Source organism: Misgurnus anguillicaudatus, chromosome 23 (assembly GCF_027580225.2).
Source record: "Misgurnus anguillicaudatus chromosome 23, ASM2758022v2, whole genome shotgun sequence".
NCBI classification, from domain to species: Eukaryota; Metazoa; Chordata; class Actinopteri; order Cypriniformes; family Cobitidae; genus Misgurnus; species Misgurnus anguillicaudatus.
The window spans coordinates 24,404,088-24,426,126 of record NC_073359.2 but is presented as its reverse complement, the minus strand read 5'-3'; positions in this window follow the sequence as shown (position 1 = coordinate 24,426,126).

The window sequence follows — 22,039 nt, the reverse complement described above, 5'->3', positions numbered from 1 at the left end:
CGGTTTCGTTCCCTCTGGAGTTTGTGTGTGCGTGGTTTTCGTTTCCTTATGCTAAGCTCAGCTAAAACTGTCTCCATGGATACACCGCTGGTATATTTGGACCTGGCATAACTCCTCATAAAAACAGTTCATTAGGATTTCAGAAAATAAAGAAACCAAAGAACTGGAAAAGACGTGGATGTTTGATGGATGAGTATTGTAGAAGGCTTTGGTGGATCAATAAAATTTCTTCCACGGTTCTGTAAGAACACAAATGTGACCTTTTGAGATTCGATCAGATCTTCAGTCCAACAGCTGAAGCACGGCAGTAAGTTAAAGCAGCTAATCGAAGCTATAAAGAATTCGAATTTTAATAGACTAGTCATGCATACTTGTGAGAAGTCAATTAGATGACTTTTATAACCCATCACTACCGACGCAGTACAGCAAATTAGAAACTAACAGTACAGCAGATTGCAATAGCTGTCAGTCGAAACTAACAAATAATTGTGCAAACAAATTTTCGAAACGTTTTGTACCTTTTTTTGTTAAGTTTTTTTGAGTGTAATGGATAAAATGCTGAAACTTAAACTTTGGTTTTGTTTGCTCAGTCCAGCACAAAAGACTTCGACTTCGGGGGAAGATGTAGGAACATAAAGTTTTTTTTACCATCTTTACTCGACAATGCAGTTCATTTTCCGCTCCAAAACGCAAACATGACTAAAAAAATGTACGATGCACAAAACGTGTTACGAATCAGAGCTGTGGGAGAATATCCGTAGCATTGAAATAAACTGAACCGAACAGATTTTCAGATGTATGAAGCTAGCTGCAGACTTTCATTCGCTGCATGTTCGTAGTTGCACTTTTAATTTCCAACTTTGGCGAAACGAACGAAAAATTGTTTTTTACATTTTGTGTTGTTGTTTTTTTTTTTTAACGGGTCAGAGATAAATTTCTTAAAATCTGTTTCAACATAGGCAGTATTAAACAATTTTTGTGTGTGTAAATGTTGAGAAACGTGTTGGTGCTGATAAATAATGTTCCCTAGGATGTCTGTTTTTAACCGTGTGTTGAGGTCCGTTTATGTCTGTTTTTGTTGATGTTGACATGATATTTATTGAATTCTATATTTTTCCCTCAAAAATAAATCGGAAAATAAATGAAAATGAATCTTTTTGATATGAAATGATTTTTGTTTGCTTGTCTTCATCAGTTTTGAAGGTGCCAGAGAATGCATTGAAATAATATGCTAAATTGTTCTTTAATATTTACATAAAAGGTATGTGACTTTATTAAGTGCAAAAATTATCCAGAAACATATTTACATGTCCATTTACAACTCTAGGATTTGTCCTTATTTGGAAGGGTCATGAATATATGAAAAATACTGAATTTGAGGAACAAATAATTGTTTGGAGATTGTTCATGGACATTTCTGACTGGAAAGTTTGTGTTTTTTCAGTATGGACCTGCAAAACGTAACTGTAAGTCAATAGTAGAACTTCAGCCTAAACGTTAGCATATAGCATTATTAAAATTAAAAATTATCCAGAAACGTTTTTACATGTCCATTTACAACTTTAGGATTTGTCCTTTCAATAAAATGTTCTATTTTTGCCCTATTTGGAAGGGTCATGAATAATAATATTGAGCTCTGCTCTGCTCTGCTCTGAGGCTCATGCCAGTAGCTCGCATTAATAAACTGACCTTATATGTTTGAGCCTGTATCAGATTTTGAGGAACAAATAATTATTTGGAGATTGTCATTGTCAATGGACATTTCTGATTTTTAAGTTTGTGGGGGTTTTTTTTAGTATGGAGCTGCAAAACGTAACTGTAACGTCAATAGTAGAACTTCAGCCTAAACGCTAGCATATAGCATTAATTTAAATTAAAAATTATCCAGAAACGTTTTTACATGTCCATTTACAACTTTAGGATTTGTCCTTTCAATGAAATGGTCTATTTTTGCCCTATTTGGAAGGGTCATGAATAATATTATTGAGCTCTGCTCTGCTCTGAGGCTCATGCCAGTAGCTCACATTAGTAAACAGACCTTATATATTTTAGCCTGTATCAAAAAATACTGATTTTAAGGAACAAATAATTATTTGGAGATTGTTAATGGACGATTCTGAGGGGCAAGTTTGTGTTATTTGTTCAGTATGGACCTGCAAAAGGTAACTGTAACATCAATAGTAGAACTTTAGCCTAAACGCTAGCATATAGCATTAATTAGCATGTAGCGCTAACTCAGCAGTCACAACTTTGTTTTTAGCATTTTAACAACTTTGTTAAATTATTTAATGTGTCATTTAATGTTGACATGTCGACTGTGACATTAAGGTCAGTGTTATGTTGAGATTGGTCTGTTTGTCTTCTGTGTGTGCACGAGGTTTACATAAAAATGAGGAATCAAACGCGTTTGAGGCTCACGATATATCATTACCATATACAGAGCTCTTATTATTCATTTATGCCTAGGTAAATACAGTTTTTTTATATGGCACCTTTAAATTTCAGCTACAGCATATTCAATTCAACACTAAAATATTTATTTCTATATAACTTTAAATAAATTCTTGAAATGCTCTCAGTGTATAATTTGTTTTCATAGAGACGTCAGTGATAATTGAATTCCTAATGACTCATTTCTTATTTCATTCAATGCGTGTGACTTTGCCCCGGGCGTCGAAACTCTTCCTGCGTTCTTCAACTTCATTCATGCCCGTTCAGATCATTTCCTCTCCCCGGAGGAAACGACCTCAGGATGACCTTCACCCCGGCCCTTTCCGGAATCTCCTCAGACCCCACAGGTCTTTCGCTAGGAGTGTTATAGTGGCTGTATGTGCCTCTTAACCTTTAAAATGAGTGGAATGTGCCTGTTTTGGGGGCTTTTGTGTTGTGCGGATGGCATTTTACATTAATTCAAGGGAGTGTCTTAAAATTAATAATTCATGTTGTAAAGTAGATTCTAAATTGAGCCTCATTCCGATCGACCAATAAATGCACTTCTGTATTATAAGGATAGTTACTCACTCAAACCGGTATAAATGTATTTGTTTTGCTGAACACAAAGGAAGATATTTGCAATCAAGCAGGAAGCAAAAGCACCATTGACATCCATATTAGGTAAAATACTATGTAAGTCAATGGTGCTCCAAAATTGTTTGGTTACAAACATTGCTTAAATATGTTCCTGTAGCAGAGCTTAGAAATTCATACCAGTTTGTAGCAACTTGAGGGTATAAATTATTTTTGGGGGTACTGTCCCTTTAATTTGTCATTTAGCTGTTATCATGAACATTTGCAAGTAGGCTAATAAACACTATTTCTTAAGTTGTATTTATCATAATAAACCACACTTATGCCTAATAATCAAGTTAATTAGTCGGAAGCGTTGTTTATTATGATAAATCACACTTGGTAAAATCGTTCTAGCATGCAGCCTCGTGACATTTCTTGCATTACAATTTAGTCTCCACGGTGCTGTAGAGCTCTTTTGCGCTATTAAAAAATTCTAAACATCAGGTGCAGAGTCAAAACATGTCTTATTTTTCACGAAACAACCAGTAGGTATGTTTGACGAGCCCCAGTCAAGGTCGAGTTTCATTTTCATCCGGCTCTCGTCTTTGTGTAAACGTCGTTCTTTCATACAGTCGAGAGTTTATCGAGCAGTAATTCCATTTATGGCAGACGGCAATGACAGAGATAAATCCCGGCAATTACAAGCGCGCGCTGCGGCCCTGATAATCGCTATGAATTGTCAGTGCTTTGTGTTTCGTCGAGACGGCGGCGTAAATGTGATTTATGATAGCGCCGTTTGACTGGAACACGCATTGATAGAGATTTCTTTATGCGCTATGGGTCGTATATCACATGAAGAAACATGGCATCTATGCACACAAGCATGACGGATGAAAAGACCGGCCTGTGTGGTGACTGTAAGTGTGGATGTAAATTGAATTTAATGAAATTGTTTGTTGGTGGGAACATGTGTGACCAAATGTACTGTGATGAAACCATGATGGTCCATAAAGAGGATCTGATGGTAAACTCATGTAATAGTATTGAATGATTACTACATTTAGATACTTGGTATTTACACCTTGTGACAACCGCTAAAACCAACCTAAGCTGGCTGGCTGGTTTTATCTAGTCTCCCAGTCTGGTTTTAGCTAGTTTAGGGATTTTCTGGAGGTTACCTTGCTGGAAAAAACAGCATACCAGCAATATCAGCATATGTTGTATGGTTTGTTGGAGACCACCAGCATAATTCCCGTGCTGGTCCATGTTGGTTTGGTGCTGGTTTAGCTGGGGATCAGCATACCAGCATCAGCACCAGCATCCCATTCTGGTCATACCAGCAAGACCAGCATATGTTGTGTTTTGGTGCTGGTACGCTGGTGACCACCAGCTAAACCAGCACTAAACCAGCATGCCCTTACGAAAATTAATCATAGATTTACTACAGTTAAAACCAAAAAACCATGGTTACTGTATTAAACCTCAAAATTACCATGGTTTTGACAACCATGGTTTTCAAAAAGCATAGTTAAACCGTTTTGCTGACGGTAATCAATACACACACAAAAAAACATGGTTACTTACTACACTTTTACCACAATAAAATCATAGTTAATTTTCGTAAGGGTGGACCAGCATGGAAATTATGCTGGTCTATGCTGTGGGTTTTTTTCAGTAGGGTAGACCAGCTTAAACCAACTACTTCCACCTTAAACCAGCTAAGACCAGCCAATCCGCTTAGGTCTTAGCTGTTTTACTTCTAAATGACATATATTGTCCAAGTATAAGTCCAAACGTAGTTTTACCATAGTGAACCCCCCCCCAAAAAAACATGGTATTATCATTCAGCAAACCATACTGCCACCTTAAACCAGCTAAAACCAGTTACTCAAGCTGGTCTAGCTGGGTTTTGGTAATTTTTAGGCTGGACTTAGCTGGGCAGGCTGGAAGAACAGCTGACCAACCAGCTTTGCCATGCTGGGAGGACCAATTTAAACCAGCTAAAACCAGCTACTCAGGCTGGTCTAGCTGGTTTTGGTAACTTTTAGGCTGGACTCAGCTGGGCAAGCTGGAAGACCAGCTGACCAACCAGCTTGACCAGCTTTGGAAGGCAGGGAGGACCAGCTTAAACCAGCTACTGACACCTTAAACCACCTAAAACCAGCTCCTCAAGCTGGTCTAGCTGTGTTTGGTAACGTTTTAGGCTGGACTTAGCTGGGCAGGCTGAAAGGCTAGCTGACCAACCAGCTTGACCAGCTTTGCCAGGCTGGGAAGACCAGCTTAAACCATACTGCCACCTTAAACCAGCTAAAACCAGTTACTCAAGCTGGTCTAGCTGGGTTTTGGTCATTTTTAGGCTGGACTTAGCTGGGCAGGCTGGAAGACCAGCTGACCAACCAGCTTTGCCAGGCTGGGAGGACCAGCTTAAACCAGCTACTGCCACCTTAAACCAGCTAAAACCAGCTACTCAGGCTGGTCTAGCTGGTTTTGGTAACTTTTAGGCTGGACTCAGCTGGGCAAGCTGGAATACCAGCTGGGCAGGCTGGAAAACCAGCTGACCAACCAGCTTGACCAGCTTTGAAAGGCAGGGAGGACCAGCTTTAACCAGGTACTGCCACCTTAAACCAGCTAAAACCAGCTACTCAGGCTGGTCTAGCTGGTTTTGGTAACTTTTAGGCTGGACTTAGCTGGGCAAGCTGGAAGACCAGCTGGACAGGCTGGAAACCCAGCTGACCAACCAGCTTGACCAGCTTTGGAAGGCAGGGAGGACCAGCTCCAGCTAAAACCAGTTACTCAAGCTGGTCTAGCTGGGTTTTGGTCATTTTTAGGCTGGACTTAGCTGGGCAGGCTGGAAGACCAGCTGACCAACCAGCTTTGGAAGGCAGGGAGGACCAGCTTAAACCAGCTACTGCCACCTTAAACCAGCTCCTCAACTGGTCTAGCTGTGTTTGGAAACTTTTTAGGCTGGACTTAGCTGGGCAAGCTGGAAGACCAGCTGACCAACCAGCTTGACCAGCTTTGCCAGGCTGGGAGGACTAGCTTAAACCATAATGCCACCTTAAACCAGGTACTCAAGCTGGTCTAGCTGTGTTTGGAAACTTTTTAGGCTGGACTTAGCTGGGCAAGCTGGAAGACCAGCTGACCAACCAGCATGACCAGCTTTGCCAGGCTGGAAGGACCAGCTACTGCCACCTTAAACCAGCTACTCAAGCTGGTCTAGCTGTGTTTTGGTAACTTTTAGGCTGGACTTAGATGGGCATGCTGGGAGACCAGCTGACCAACCAGCATGACCAGCTTTCCCAGGCTGGAAGGACCAGCTTAAACCAGCTACTGCCACCTTAAACCAGCTACTCAAGCTGGTCTAGCTGTGTTTTGGTCATATTTAGGCTGGACTTAGCTGGGCATGCTGGGAGACCAGCTGACCAACCAGCATGACCAGCTTTCCCAGGCTGGAAGGACCAGCTTAAACCAGCTACTGCCACCTTAAACCAGCTACTCAAGCTGGTCTAGCTGTGTTTTGGTAACTTTTAGGCTGAACTTAGCTGGGCAGGCTAGAAGACCAGCTGACCAACCAGCTTGACCAGCTTTGCCAGGCTGGGAGGACCAGCTTAAACCATACTGCCACCTTAAACCAGCTAAAACCAGTTACTCAAGCTGGTCTATCTGGGTTTTGGTCATTTTTAGGCTGGACTTAACTGGGCAGGCTGGGAGGACCAGCTTAAACCAGCTACTGCCACCTTAAACCAGCTAAAACCAGCTACTCAGGCTAGCCATAGCTGGGTTTTTAGTAGTGTTTTAAGTGTGTTGGCAACCACAAACATCTTTTGTAGATGCTTAGACTCGGTATCTCTGTTAGATGGTTGCTTTTTGGTTGAATAGACACAGATGTGTAAACAGTTATGCAAACCAAAGTGTAAGTGTGTCAGAAAACACAAAGGCGACGGATAACAAGAAACGACGCAGCGTCTGGGTCCGATTTTGTTTTGGAACACCTCATAATGCTCGCTGACATACAGTATTGAAATGAACGCCTGCTAGGTATTAACGCCGTATCTGCAAAAGTCAAAGTTATTGTTCTTACTTTTTGCATGAATCGACCGAGGTTACCGTACGTGACAAATGAAATGTCAGGCCTTACAAAGCCCTCGAAACGTCTCGGCAAACTCCATTTTCCTCTGGGTGAATTCGGAAGCTCAGAAACGTTTAGCGCATTAGCATTCCTGGAAAAATCAATACGTTGGAGATCGAAACTCTTTGTTACATGGGCCTTTCCGCCCGGGATGAACAGAGGTTAAAGGTTGTGTGCATGTGCGCGCATGGGATATAGTGGGTTATATTGGGTTTAAAAGACACAACCTATACCAGGTTGTTTGTACAGCTTTGCGGGCTATTTTGAGTTGTGTGTGTGCGTAAGCTTCCCTATGGAGGAGGTTGCATTCATACACACACACACACAAAGCTTTCACACCTGTCCAAGACGAAGGAAATGAAATCATCTCTTTCCACTGGAAACACAATCAAATGCACAGATAAGACAAGGCCTAATTGAAATCCCAGCCCTAATGGCCCCTAAGTGTAGATCAGCAGTGAACCGCAGGGGTAATTGAGTTTTATGGTGCTTTCGCCGTCCGCCCTGACCCGCCTGACCATAATGCCTTGGGGGGAAATGGGTTACATCCAGATTAAAACGCTTGTATTCGCTTCACACATACAGCAATTCACACCTACAATACAATAGCGGGATTTGTCTACGAGGTTGCAGTGACATGATCTACTTTGACAGCAAACAAAAGAAGCTGTTGACAGTAAATCGCCTATTTGGAGACATGGAGATAAAGTAGTTTATGTATAAACAGTTAAGTCGAGTATGGGTTGTTTTAACCCATAGTTGGGTCAAACACACTAGAAAACATGGGTTATTTTCAACCCAGGCTTGGGTCAAAATAAGATGAACCCCCAACACATTGGGTTGTAATTTAACCCATGCTGCATTGTTTTAAACCATCGTTGGGTCAAATATAAAAACATTTTGTACCTATGTTTAATGCATTTCTATAGATTTATAAAGTAACATCTCTTCTCTTAAAATGTTAAGATGTTTGCTGAATATATGAATTTTTTTAGGTGAATATTATTGAATTTCTCAAGTATAGCTATTGCCAAACATATTTTTTCATCCACAAAAAAAAATAAGATACAGTAGTTTGTGTATGAAATTGCAATTAAAAAGTAAAAATTTTAGAATTACTGTAAGAATAACAATAAAAAGTAAAGAAAACCTAAATATTACTATAAAAAGTCAAAATGACAATAAAAAGTCAAAATTACAGTAAAAAGTATTAAACGCATTAAAAAGTACAAATGTAAAATTAAAGTAAGAATTACAATAAAAAAAGTAAAGAAAACCTAAATATTACAATAAAAAGTAAAAATTAAAGTAAGAATTACAATAAACTTTCAAAATGACAATAAAAAGTCAAAATTACAGTAAAAAGTAAAAAATGCAATTTAAAAGTACACATTTAAAAATTACAGTAAGAATAACAATAAAAAGTGAAGAAAACCTAAAAATTACAATAAAAAGTCAAAATGACAATAAAAAGTCAAAATTACAGTAAAAAGTATTAAACGCATTAAAAAGTACAAACGTAAATGTAACATTAAAGTAAGAATTACAATAAAAAAGTAAAGAAAACCTAAATATTACAATAAAAAGTAAAAATTAAAGTAAGAATTAAAATAAACTGTCAAAATGACAATAAAAAGTCAAAATTACAGTAAAAAGTAAAAAATGCAATTAAAAAGTACAAATTTAAAAATTACAGTATAAGAATAACAATAAAAAGTAAAGAAACCCTAAATATTACAATAAAAAGTCAAAATTTACATCTCTTCTCTTAAAATGTTAAGATGTTTGCTAAATATAGGAATTTTTTAGGTGACTATTATTGAATTTTTCAAGTATAGCTATTGCCAAACATATTTTTTCATCCACAAAAAAAAACAAGATACAGTAGTTTGTGTGTGAAATTGCAATTAAAAAGTACAAGTTTAAAATTACAGTAAGAATAACAATCAGTCCTTCCAGAAAAACGCACAGTTTTTTTGTGATTGTTGCAGGCAAAAATCCTCGATTTTGCGTCACGTTTTCTTAAAAAATGCGATGGAATATGCGGGATATTTATGCAATTTATGCGATGGAATTGCGGGAATTTGCGAAAGTTGCGGAACTTGCAAAAACTGCAGAAACTTGCAAAAGCTGCAATGATGTTCAAGTCACATAATCACGTCACTTCATAACGTTCCCATGGCACCAGAGGACACGGCTGCGCTTGTGTGAAGTAAATGCAAAATTTTTCAACTTTCTGCTAATATATATGTGACTTTTTGCTACGAAAATGTGGGGATTATGAAATCATGCAAGCCCTGCATATTTTGTGCGCGGAAATCTGTAATTAATGTGGCGAAAGTGCGTCGTATTTGGAAAAAATGTAGCCCCGCATAAATATGCAGACTTTGGCTGATTATGCAATAAATCCTGCGATCGCACAATCGCGTTTTTCTGGAGGGACTGAACAATAAAAAGTAAAGAAAACCTAAATATTACTATAAAAAGTCAAAATGACAATAAAAAGTCAAAATGACAATAAAAAGTCAAAATTACAGTAAAAAGTATTAAACGCATTAAAAAGTACAAATGTAAATGTAAAATTAAAGTAAGAATTACAATAAAAAAGTAAAGAAAACATAAATATTACAATACCAAGTAAAAATTAAAGTAAAAATTACAATAAACTGTCAAAATGACAATAAAAAGTCAAAATTACAGTAAAAAGTAAAAACGCAATTAAAAAGTACAAATTTAACAATTACAGTAAGAATAAAAATAAAAAGTAAAGAAACCCTAAATATTACAATAAAAAGTCAAAATTAACATCTTTTAAAATGTTAAGATGTTTGCTAAATATATGAATTTTTTTGGGTGACTATTGAATTTTTCAAGAATAGCTATTGCCAAACATATTTTTTTCATCCACAAAAAAAAAACAAGATACAGTAGTTTGTGTGTGAAATTGCAATTAAAAAGTACAAATGTAAATGTAAAATTAAAGTAAGAAATACAATAAAAAAGTAAAGAAAACCTTAATATTACAATACAAAGTTAAAATTAAAGTAAGAATTACAATAAACTGTCAAAATGACAATAAAAAGTAAAAATTACAGTGAAAGGTAAAAAATGCAATTAAAAATGTAACAATTACAGTAAGAATAACAATAAAAAGTAAAGAAACCCTAAATATTACAATAAAAAGTCAAAATTAACATCTCTTAAAATGTTAAGATGTTTGCTAAATATATGCATTTTTTTAGGTGACTATTATTGAATTTTCAAGTATAGCTATTGCCAAACATATTTTTTTCATCCGCAAAAAAACAAGATACAGTAGTTTGTGTGTGATTGCAAAGCATAAAATGATTTTCCCAAATAAAAATGTTCAGTTTGGGGTGTTGGATATACCACTTCCTATGCTGTGGCTATGCACACACAAACACAAAGATGTAAGATGAATGGATGTCATGTGCAAAGCTTTGTTCTGTACATTCTGAGGCTGAGAAACTCAGTCATGCACAGCTGCCGAGTACAGACAGAGAGGAAACACACAATAGCTACTGTGTATGCGTGTATTTGTGTGTGTGTGTAGTTGTGTGATCAAGCAAAACCTCGAAACACAAAGCCAAAGCTACCTACAAGTAAACGTTCGCACAAAAGATGCTCAAAGATAGACGGCGAACAGCAGTTGACATTTGTCAATGGTCGGTGTTTATTAGACATGCGCAGATGTATCAGTACAGAGAATTATAATAACATCAAAGCCGAGTGGTCTGTCTCAAAGCTCATATCAGTCATACTTTATTCATCAGATTTTTCTTTTATTCGCCTGTGTGCGGCGACGAATTAGCTGAATTACTTTCCCATTGAAAGGACTGAAACACAAAGCTCTCTTTGATATTAACTTTCATCTTAAGGATTTGAACGTCATTGGGTGAAGTGAAATTAAACAGTGTGGATTTACACTTTGGGGTAGTTCAAAAACAACCATTGTCTATTCATGTTTTGGACTTTATAGTTAATTTTTCACTTTCACTTTTCACTAATTTGGCAGGGATACAATTGATAAATTGTTGTGGTGAAAAAGATTTTATTTATTTTCTCAATGGGGCGGTTTCCTGGATAGGGTTAAATCTAGTCCAAGACTAAACTAGTTGTTTGAGTTGTCCTAAATGAAATCAAATATATGTCCTAAATATATGTGGTAAAAATTGCTGTTTATAATAGTAGTAATAACAGTTAAAGAGCACCAATTATCCAATTCACAATTTTACATTTCCTTTGGTGTGTAAGTGTGTATAAGTACATGTTAATGATATGCAAAAGGTCCAAACCCCAAAGTAAACTATGAAGCGAGTTATCATCTCCAACATAAATCTCTTTTCTTGGACTACAACAAACACACGGATGGGATTGTAGGCAACAGTTTACTTCCTGGGATTGGTGATGTAGACAAGACCGACATTATCATAATTCCTCCCGCTTTAGACTCACAGCCTGTAAGTTAACTCCTGTTAGCATTGCATTGTGAGCGAATCTTTCAAACATGGTAAGGAGCTTCACATTTCCAGCTGACGTGAGAGGTATTCACGCCAATCACAACGTACAGATTAGCTGGCCAATCAGGAACACAGAGCTTTTCAAGTCGATGAGTTTTGAACAAAATCATTGAGGAAGAAATCTGGAGCTACAAAACTACGGAATGTGGAAAATAATGTGTGTTTTGAACAATAAACCATGTAAACACATTGTATTATACCAAATACACAAAATAACTTTGTTTTAAAGCAATGAAATAGGTGCACTTTAATAGTTTAGGATTAAGTTGTATGTTTGAAATCATCTTTGAAATTAATTTGCCATAAAATATGATTTATTGCTTTCAAGATTCAAGATTTTTATTGTATGTGCAACAAGCAATAAATATTTTTTTAATAATATGTAAAAATTTAAGTAAAAAGTAAAAATTTTAATAAAAGTAAACATTTAAAATTAAAGTAAGAATTACAATAAAGAGTCAAAATTACAGTAAAAAGTAAAAAATGCAATAAAAAGTAAAAAAACCAAACAATTAAAAGTAAAAATTCAAAATGAAAGTAAGAATTACACTAAAAATGAAAAATTAAATAAAAAGTCAAAATTATAGTAAAAGTATAAATTGCTATTAAAAAGTAAAGATTTAAAAATTACAGTATGACTAACAATAAAAAGTAAAGAAAACCTAAATATTACAATAAAAAGTCAAAATTAAAGTAAGAATTACAAAAAAGTAAAGAAAACCTTAATATTACAATAAAAAAGTCAAAATGACAATAAAATTCAAAATTACAGTAAAAAGTATTAAACACATTAATAGGGTGACCATACGTGCCATTCTTCCCGGACACGTCCTAACCAGGATTTCGGTAGGTTTTCCAGAAGTCGTTTTGTTGTTGTTGTTGACCGCATACGCCATTCAGTTAAAAACATAAGACATACAATCGTAGTTTCATTCTTACCTTAAAATGTAATGGTTGCTTTTGCTGTAATAATAATAATAATCCTCTATGACCCGATGGTACGCATGGTCACCCTACGCATTAAAAAGTGCGTAAAATGTAAAAATTACAGTAAGAATAACAATAAAAAAGTAAAGAAAACCTAAATATTTCAATGAAAAGTAGAAATTTAAGTAATAATTACAATAAAAAGTAAAGAAAACCTAAATATTACAATTAAAGTAAAAATTAAAGTAAGAATTACAATATAAAGTAAAGAAAACCTAAATATTACAATGAAAAGTAGAAATTTAAGTAATAATTACAATAAAAAGTAAAGAAAACCTAAATATTTCAATTAAAGTAAAAATTAAAGTAAGAATTACACTAAAATGTCAAAATGACAATAAAAAGTCAAAATTACAGTAAAAAGTAAAAAATGCATTAAAAAGTACAAATGTAAAATTAAAGTAAGAATAATAATAAAAAGTAAAGAAAACCTAAATATTACAATAAAATTAAAGTAAGAATTACAATAAAAAGTCGAAATTACAATAAGTGTCAAAATTAAAGTAAAAAATAAAAATCGCAATTAAAAAGGTAAAATGAAAGTAAGAATAACAATAAACAGTAAAAACCCCTAAAAACTAAACATTGCAATAAAATTAAAAACAATAAAAAACATTACAATAAAAAACTTATTTTAATATTACCCCTGTATAGACGGTTTCATCGAACGCACGTGCACTGACGCGATACACGTCTGGATCCGAACTTTACTTCCGGTTTCGCCTTGTAACGGTCTGACTAGTTGCTAAACTGATCTCTTGAACAAATGCCTCGTCGAATTTTTGCTTGTTATATATAAATATAACGTTTAAAGAACTTTGTTGTTATTTATTCTTAGCAGAGTTTGCCGGAAGTTACATGCGAATCATGACAGCCGCTTGTTTATGTTGTTACTGCTGAAACTGTCTATACATCAGTACACCTATATACATTTATATGCTGGTACGCACACACACACACACTTTAGATTACTGAGGACAGAGACAGGAATAGTTTTATCATTAGTAAACACAAAACAAACAAACACACACAATGGAAAATGCTGTCACACTGGGCAGCACTGTGTCAAGTCAGCTGAACATATGTTGCTTTCTTTGCCTTTTGCTCTGGCCACACACACACGTGCACACACCTTTTCTTTGCCATCTGTGCTCTTTGGCCTCTGTGTGTGTATTTAAATGTAGGAGGTTGAAACACACCTGTCCTACTAGTGCGTTTCCCCTCTTAAACCACATCATTTTCATTTCAGTGTTTGTTTGTTTGTTTTGTCATTTTTTAATGGGAAGCTATTCATTCGATTTTGTAGTTTTGAATACTAAAGGGAAAATTTGTGTGTGTGTGTTTGTATGAATGCGTGCATGTGCAAGTCATCACCAACTTAAAGGTCAGGGAAACTGTGTAATTCATGGACTTTTAAGTATGTGTGTGTGTTTTTGAAAGAGAAAACATTTAGCATTTAGCAAATGCCATGGGTTCGATCCCCAGGGAGCCCACATACATTTAAATGTATAGCTTTGAATAAAAGCGTCTGCCAAATGCATAAATGTTTGTGATCTTGCTGATAGGGTCAAGTGACATTTTCATCCATTCATCCATTTTTGCCTTGCATTGTGTGTGGGTATCATAGACCGTGAAAAAATATGGACGTAGTGTCCGTGACGTCACCCATTGGTTTGTGAAGATCGCTTTTGAAGCTTAAAGTAGGCGTTGCCTGCCGTCGCCATCTTGGCCGCGCGTCCCCGCGAATTACTCGCGGAAAACCGAAAATGGGTAAAGAGGCGGGACATGGGTGAAGCTGAGGTGAAACCACGCCCGCCTAGCGCGAGTCTAGTGACAGCAGTGGCTGTTCAACCGACACTCAAGCGGCCACGCCCTTAATTATGCAGAAGTTAAAGGCTTAATATAATCTAAACGGGTGAGTTACAAAAAAATTCACCCCCCTCACAGTTGTCATGAAGGGCAAAATTAGCTATATAGGCCAAAAACACGTTTTGTACCAGGCTGTAAACATATTATTTTCTACTGTAAAGTTGGCCATTTTTAACATGGCAGTCTATGGGAATTGACTCCCTTTTGAAGCCAGCCTCAAGCGGCCAGTCGATGAATTGCAGTTTAAGTCACTTCCGTGTTGGCTTCATTAGAGAGATCGGAAGGTTGCCCCTCGGTGGGTATACATTAGAGACAGTACTGGGGTCAGTTAATGTAAGTTTTTGGATATAGACCAGCAGTCATTGTTATTGACTTCATAGACGTATATGGATTATCTTTATTAAGATATATTGCTAGAGCATTGCATTAGCAGTGCAAAGGTCATCGGTTCGATCCACAAGGACAACACATCCATAAAATACAATGAATGCACTGTATGTCACTTTGAATACAAGTGTCTGCCAATTGCATGAATGCAAATGTGTGTTTGTAGTATCCACCCTTAAGGTCATGCTAACTTGGCAAATGCATGCAACATTAAGCTTTTGGGTGATCGAGCTTACTGTGTTAAGTGTGTCTTGCTATTTATTGACGTAATTGCAAAATTAATTTAGTCTGTTTTCATGAATAACTAAATTAAGGAAGATCTGTTATCATAATGGGAACTACGTACTTGGCAGAGAGAGAGAGAGAGAGAGATGGTTATAAATCTCAAGGTTATCTAAGAAACAAAGTATTTTCCTTCATTCAATAAAACAAGCAAGAGGTGATCGCCCACGACCGAGAGAGAGAGAAAGAGAGAGAATAAGAGAGAAAAAATACAGTCACACTCAGGTCATTATCAGTCCATCAGCCAGCTGTCTCCAACAATATTCACCATATTCAGCTTCATTTCGCCTCTGTGTCGGCCCACCTGTCTTCCTGCTGTAGACGAGCCGGTCTCTCCCCCTCTAATGAATGGGTCCAGTCCAATAATGGGCTCTTTAGAAAGCGCTGTCAGCGTGAAGGGCTGTTTGGGTGTGCTCATGTGACCCCATGAGGCACGGAGAAAGACCCTGAACGTACCCGAAGAGTGATTTCACATTTAATCCATTCATTAAGAGCCGAATGGTGTAATTATCTTGTGTGTTAACCAGGGTTGAGAAGAAGACACTGTTTGAGAGAGAGAAGGGGGGGCAAACTTGTGTTTGGATATTTGGTGCAGGAAGCAAAATAGACAGTCAGGAATATATTATATTGTTCATTGTTTTATAAAGCTCACAAGGCTACAAGTGAAGCTCAACTGGTAGAGAATAATAAATGTAATGTAACACAGGAAATATCCACAGATGTGTGTACTTTTTAAACGAAACGATGTATCTTTGTGATCGTAGATTCAGCGAATTATCGGAATGGTCAGAGTCTATAGGGATTCAAGAACACTAATGGAGTATAAGCAAAGATTTCATTAACCCAGGACACATTAACCAAACTGCATTAAAAGACAAAGGAAAAGGACATTTGGCTCTCACCCAGACACAGGCAGGGTCAGCTACTGTTCTCTAAAGAAAACCCCTTTTAGTCAAGTTTATGAATAGCTGCCATCATGGTTTGGTACGGTTTGACTGCGCTATACACAGAAAGAGGCACATTTAATGAAATAGAATACAAAAGCGGGCAAGTCAAGTTGGCTTTCTCTAAAAGAAGTCAGTAAATGTGACCCTGTCTGTGAAAACCCAAAGTCTTTTTTTATATAAAATCATCGTATATAATGTAAAGAAGATTGTGTGAAAATATAACCTTGATATCTTTAACCCTCCTGTTATGTTCAAATTTTAGCAACACTTTTAATGTTTGGGGTCAAATTGACCACATATAGTTTAATATATGCTAAATAACTTCAAATTTAAAGAAAAATTGTAGGATAAAAACATAACTTTTTCTTTATATATATATATATATATATATATATATATATATATATATATATATATATATATATATATATATATATATATATATATATATATTATATATATATAATAAATTGTTTATTTAATAGATTAATTTCTATGTAAACGTATGTTTTATAGCACATAAATGTAGTGTATATGTAGTAAAAAAATAAATAAAAGTAGTAATGATAATAATGTATAACACTTATTTTATTTGAGAAATTTTTTTACAGTTTTTCTACATATTATAAATAGTAAAAAACACTCATTAGATCAGTTTTACAGATTAATAGTGACTAAGTAAATGTGATCCTGTCTGTGAAAATCCAGCTAAAGTCTTTTTTTAAATATAAAATTATCGTATATAATGTAAAGAAGATTGTGTGAAAATATATATTTAACCCTCCTTTTATGTTAAAATGTTCACACTTTTAATGTTTGGGGTCAAATTGACCACAAATAGTTTAATATATGCTAAATAACTTAAAATTGTAGGAAAAAACATAACTTTTTTATACTACATAAATAGTTTTTATTTCATTATTTAATTCTATGAAAACTTTTGTAGCACATAAATTTAGTGTATATTTAGTAAAAAATAAAATAAAAGTAGTAATGAAAATAATATATAATATTTATTTTATAAAAGTTTTACCAGTGTTTCACATATTAATAGTAAAAAGACTCGTTAGATCAGTTGGTTAATATTGACTAAGTAAGGTCATTGAAATCAATGTAAAATCAAATACTGATGCTCCAAAATTGATTTTACACACACAGGGTCACAAAGGGTTAACCTTTAGAAAATGTTTAAAATTAATAATTGATTTTTTTTCATTACTCACTGCTAATTTTTGTCTTGTTTTCAGGACAAATATCAAAAATTCTTAAATCAAGATGTATTTTTGTGATAAGCAAAATGGCCTCTAGTAAGTCTAGTTTTTAGACAAAAACATTAAATTTACGTGAATTTGTGCTTAAAACAAGCTAAAAAATTCTCACAATGGGGTAAGAAAATAATCTTGAACTTTTTCTTAAATACTTAAAAGTATTGCAGAGGATTTTCTTTTTCCGGGTGGATCATCAAGACTATTGGTCCTCCTAGTTGTCAATCAGGAGTGTTGCCCAATTGCATTTTTTAAAAAAGTGGAGAAGGTGTTCTTTTCTAAAATTTGAGAAAATCCTTCGCTACACCTTTAATTCAAGAAAAATTCAAGAAAAAAATTCTTACCTCATTTGCAGATTTTTTTTTTTTGCAACAAATTCACTTAAATTGCATATTTTTTGTCCAAAACTAGACTTATTTTTAGGTCATTTTGCTTATAAAGAAAATACATCTTGATTTAAGAATTTTTTAACATGATCTCACAGAAAGCCGTGTTATAGTCACGAACATTTGTATTAATTTATTCGTGTCCATGGCACAAAATTCAGCTTTTTTATGAGCTTTTAGCACGAATGTCTTTTTCTTGTCAGTCGCACAAATTTTTATAAATAGTTTTTCTTGGCCGTGGCACGACTTTCTTTTTCGTGTCATTTTATGTATTGTTTTCTCATTTTTTCCTATTTTTAAATTACTCTCACCTGGAGTTGGGGTTAGAGTTGGGGTTTGGGTTAGGATGTCTTAAAATGTAACAGAAAGTGATTTTAACCCCAAGCGATCTTCTTGAACATTTTTCTTAAGCTCTAAATTCAAGAAAAATTCAAGAAAAATTTGCTTACCCCATTGGCAGATTATTTTGCTTGTTTTATGCACAAAATCACCTAAATTTAATATTTTGGTCTAAAAACTAGACTTATTTTTTTGGATCGTTTTGATCATCAAGAAAAAGCATCTTAATTTAAGATTTTTTTGATATTTTTACAGAAAACAAGACAAAAATACTAAGATTTCTTTCTTGAAAATCATTTTTTGCAGTGTAAAATCACTTGAAAAAGAAAGTCATGCCATGGCCACGAAAAACTATTTATAGAAACTCATGCGACTGACACGAAACAGACATTTTTGCTCAAGACATGTAAAAAAGCTGAATTTCGTGCCAGGAACACAAATAAATTAATCACATTTTTTTACTATAACACGACGTTCCGTGAGATCAGTCTGGAATTTTTAGATATTTGTACTGAAAACAAGACCAAAATTCTAAGTAATAAAGTCATTTTTGCAGTGTGAGGTTTTATGTTATATAACATGTTACATATGATGTCTTCAGATCACTAAATTTGTGATATTCGCAATTTTCTTTATAATAAAACCACCCCAGTTTTGTACACTCCACATAACAAGTGGTCCATATCATTAATAAGCATCTTGTTTTACTTCACATTTGTTTAAAACTTAATCATTTTCAAATTTCCCATGAATATTTCCCTCCAGACAGCAGAATATGCTGCGTGTTAAAGGGTTAAATATGGTTTTAATGGTCTCCTAGATAGGAAAGATTATGAAAGCCCTGGGGACGAGAGACAGGGACGGAGAATCCGAGGAGTGGAGAGATAGAAAACGAGGTGGGAGGGATCCTTTGGGGGGATTTTAATGAGCGCACCTGAAATAAACAAAGAGAAATCAGATTTTTTTTCTGTGACAAGCTCACGATATCCGCTGGCGCTGACAATGGCAGGGGCTCTTTGACAACGTCTCGGGCATGGAGTCCAACCGGTAAATTCGACATTATTGGATGAGGGTGAACCGGAGTGCCATCTGGGCTCAAATCTGAGCTGTCACAGGGTCTTATCAGCTCCTGGCAGCTCCGGATTTCTACGAATCAATGATCTGATAGCGTTTCTGGCAAGAATTTAGTTTGAATCTTTGACATCTCCTTTTTTTGTCATTAGAGAAAATCTCAATCTATTCCACAACATAAAAAAGAAAGAATAAAGATGCGTTGTTTCAGCTCATGGTTGCATAACCCAACCATTTTGTTTAATTCATGATTGGTTGTTTTAACCTACGGTTGGGTAAAATATGATCATTTTCTAGGTAGATTTAAACTGAGACTTAGGTTTGTCCAGACTGTCACAAACAAGGTTGCACACAATGCAGAGCGTTACTTACGAGGGTCCATGCCAGTTTACTGCTGTTTTAGATACCAGCTACCAAACATATATGTAGAGAGGCTGCACAGCTGGTTTGGGAGCTCAGCCATGGTGTCTATGCATGTCGGTGTCTGTTTTTGGGGATTTTGGGTTTAACCTACCGTTTGTTTTATGGTATTTGGCAGCATCGTGGCCGATCTTCGAAGCCAAGCAAAACTAGATGGATTAGCAGCGAATATCTGGCACTCTGTGATCCAGATGTGTTTGGGAACGGTTGGTTGTGGGAATCTTGGAACAGGCCGGGTAATTTTTGAGAAAATTAGAAACGAGCGAGAGGCTTTGCTGACCTCATTTCTGCAGATGTAGAGCTCCCGCCCCGATGCGAAGACATTCTTTGCGGCTGGCTCAACAGAGGACTCTCTCTTTCTCAATTTTTCTCATATGCTGTACAGCATTGATCTGTTAGCTGGAGCATATTTTGTAAACAAAGATAGATAGGATAGCAAAACATAGGAATCTTATGGTATTTCGTATCTATTTTACATTGGTGGTAATTTATGAATTGAAAAAGAGTTGGGTCAACTCAAAAAAGTAAGTTACCTGGTTGCCTTAAAATTTTGAGTTAATTCGACTTAAAAAAAGTAGTTGACACAACAATTTTTTTAAAAAGTACACTGTAAAAATATGCATATTTTTGTAAAATCAATATTTTTGTTACTTTAACTTAACAAATTAATTAACAATTTCAATTTGTTTTTAAAAGTTATGTTACATTATTATATTCACTGGAAAAATTACAGCATTTTTGTCAAATCAACATGTATTTTTATGTTACTTTAACTTAAAATTAAAATTAAACTTAAAAATTAAGATGAACATTTTCAGCTTTATTTGATAAGTAATGTCAGCTTTTATTAAGCCAAAACTTGTTTATCTTTGTGCTGCATTTTTTTTCAGTATATCTACACTAATAGGGGAAGTTAGATCAACTTTGGTAACACCTTAAAAAATTATGTTTTTTTTTTTTTGGCGAATTATATTTTTAAGTGAAAAATACTTGAGGTGAAATTTTTTAAAAATGACTTTAATTAGTAACACCTTAAAAAATTACCTTTTTTTATATTTTTAAGTGAAAAATACTTGAGGTGAAAAAAACGTAAAAATTACTTTAATTGGTAACACCTGAAAAAAATACTTTTATTTGTAACAGTGATGTGCGGGTCAACACAACCCGCACCCGACCAACATTTTCTACTAATCTGCCCGAAACTGGGACCGCAAAAAAAATATTGTACCCGACCCGCTTCCTGGCCCGCATTACTAGTACTATATAAATTACAAAGGTTAATTTGCTATCTTTTTTTCAAAAGGCCTGACTGACCGCGACCCGAATATCATTAAAAATATTTTTGGATGACTCGTAACCGCGAGTGACCGCAGGCACCCGCTCATTTTGGATCAACGCGCGCATCACTGATTGGTAACACCTAAAAATTTTAAGTTGATCCAACTTTTTACTTGTTTTTTTGAAAATTAGTATTTTTAAGTTGTATAAATTCAAAATTTTAAGGCAACCAGGTAACTTACTTTTTAAGTTGAACCAACAAATCTTTTTTTACAGTGTATGAATTCGTACAAACTCATTTGTACGTTTCGTAAAATCTTCTTTCGCCCCAGTGAATTTTTTGTTAAAGGGTGGGCCTTCATTATTGTTTTTTCTAATAATTGTACATTTTGTATGATTAACATTTCCGCACAAATTTGTACAAATTTGCCACTTTGTAAAATACTTACTGTGAAATCATTTTTATCACAAACACAAAAGTGTTTCATATCTCATCAGACCTGTAAAAGTTGTTTTCTCCTGCAAGTTTAATGGTATCATATATATTACAACACAATCTCAAGGCAAGTTGTGGTATAGTCACAAAATATTTGATTTATTTATTTGTCTTCATGGACACAATTTTCCGCTTTTTTCATGCCATTGAGCATGACAGTCTTTTTTGTGTCACTCAGCACGAATTTCTATAAATAGTTTTTCGTGTCCGTAACACGACTTTGTTTTCTCATTGTTTTTTTCTATTTTTAAATTATTGGCACTTATAAGATTAGGGTTAGATTTAGGGTTTGGTTTAGAATGTAATTTTATGTATTGGTTTCTACATGTTTTTCTTCCGATTTTAATGAAAAAACAATACATAACATAACACATAAAAGAAAGTCGTGCTACGGACTTGGAAAAAAAACGGAAAATCGTGTCCTTGAACACGAATAAATAAATCAAATATTTTGTGACTATACCACGACTTGCCTTGAGATTGGGTATATATTAAGATATTTGATTTGTTTGGTGCACTTAGTAGACTGCAAACAAGATATCCTTGCATACATTCCCTGTATACGTTAACTAAATAAGCTTTCTTTCTTGAGAGAAGACTGCCAAAGGAAGTTATTTCGAATCCTTTTATCAC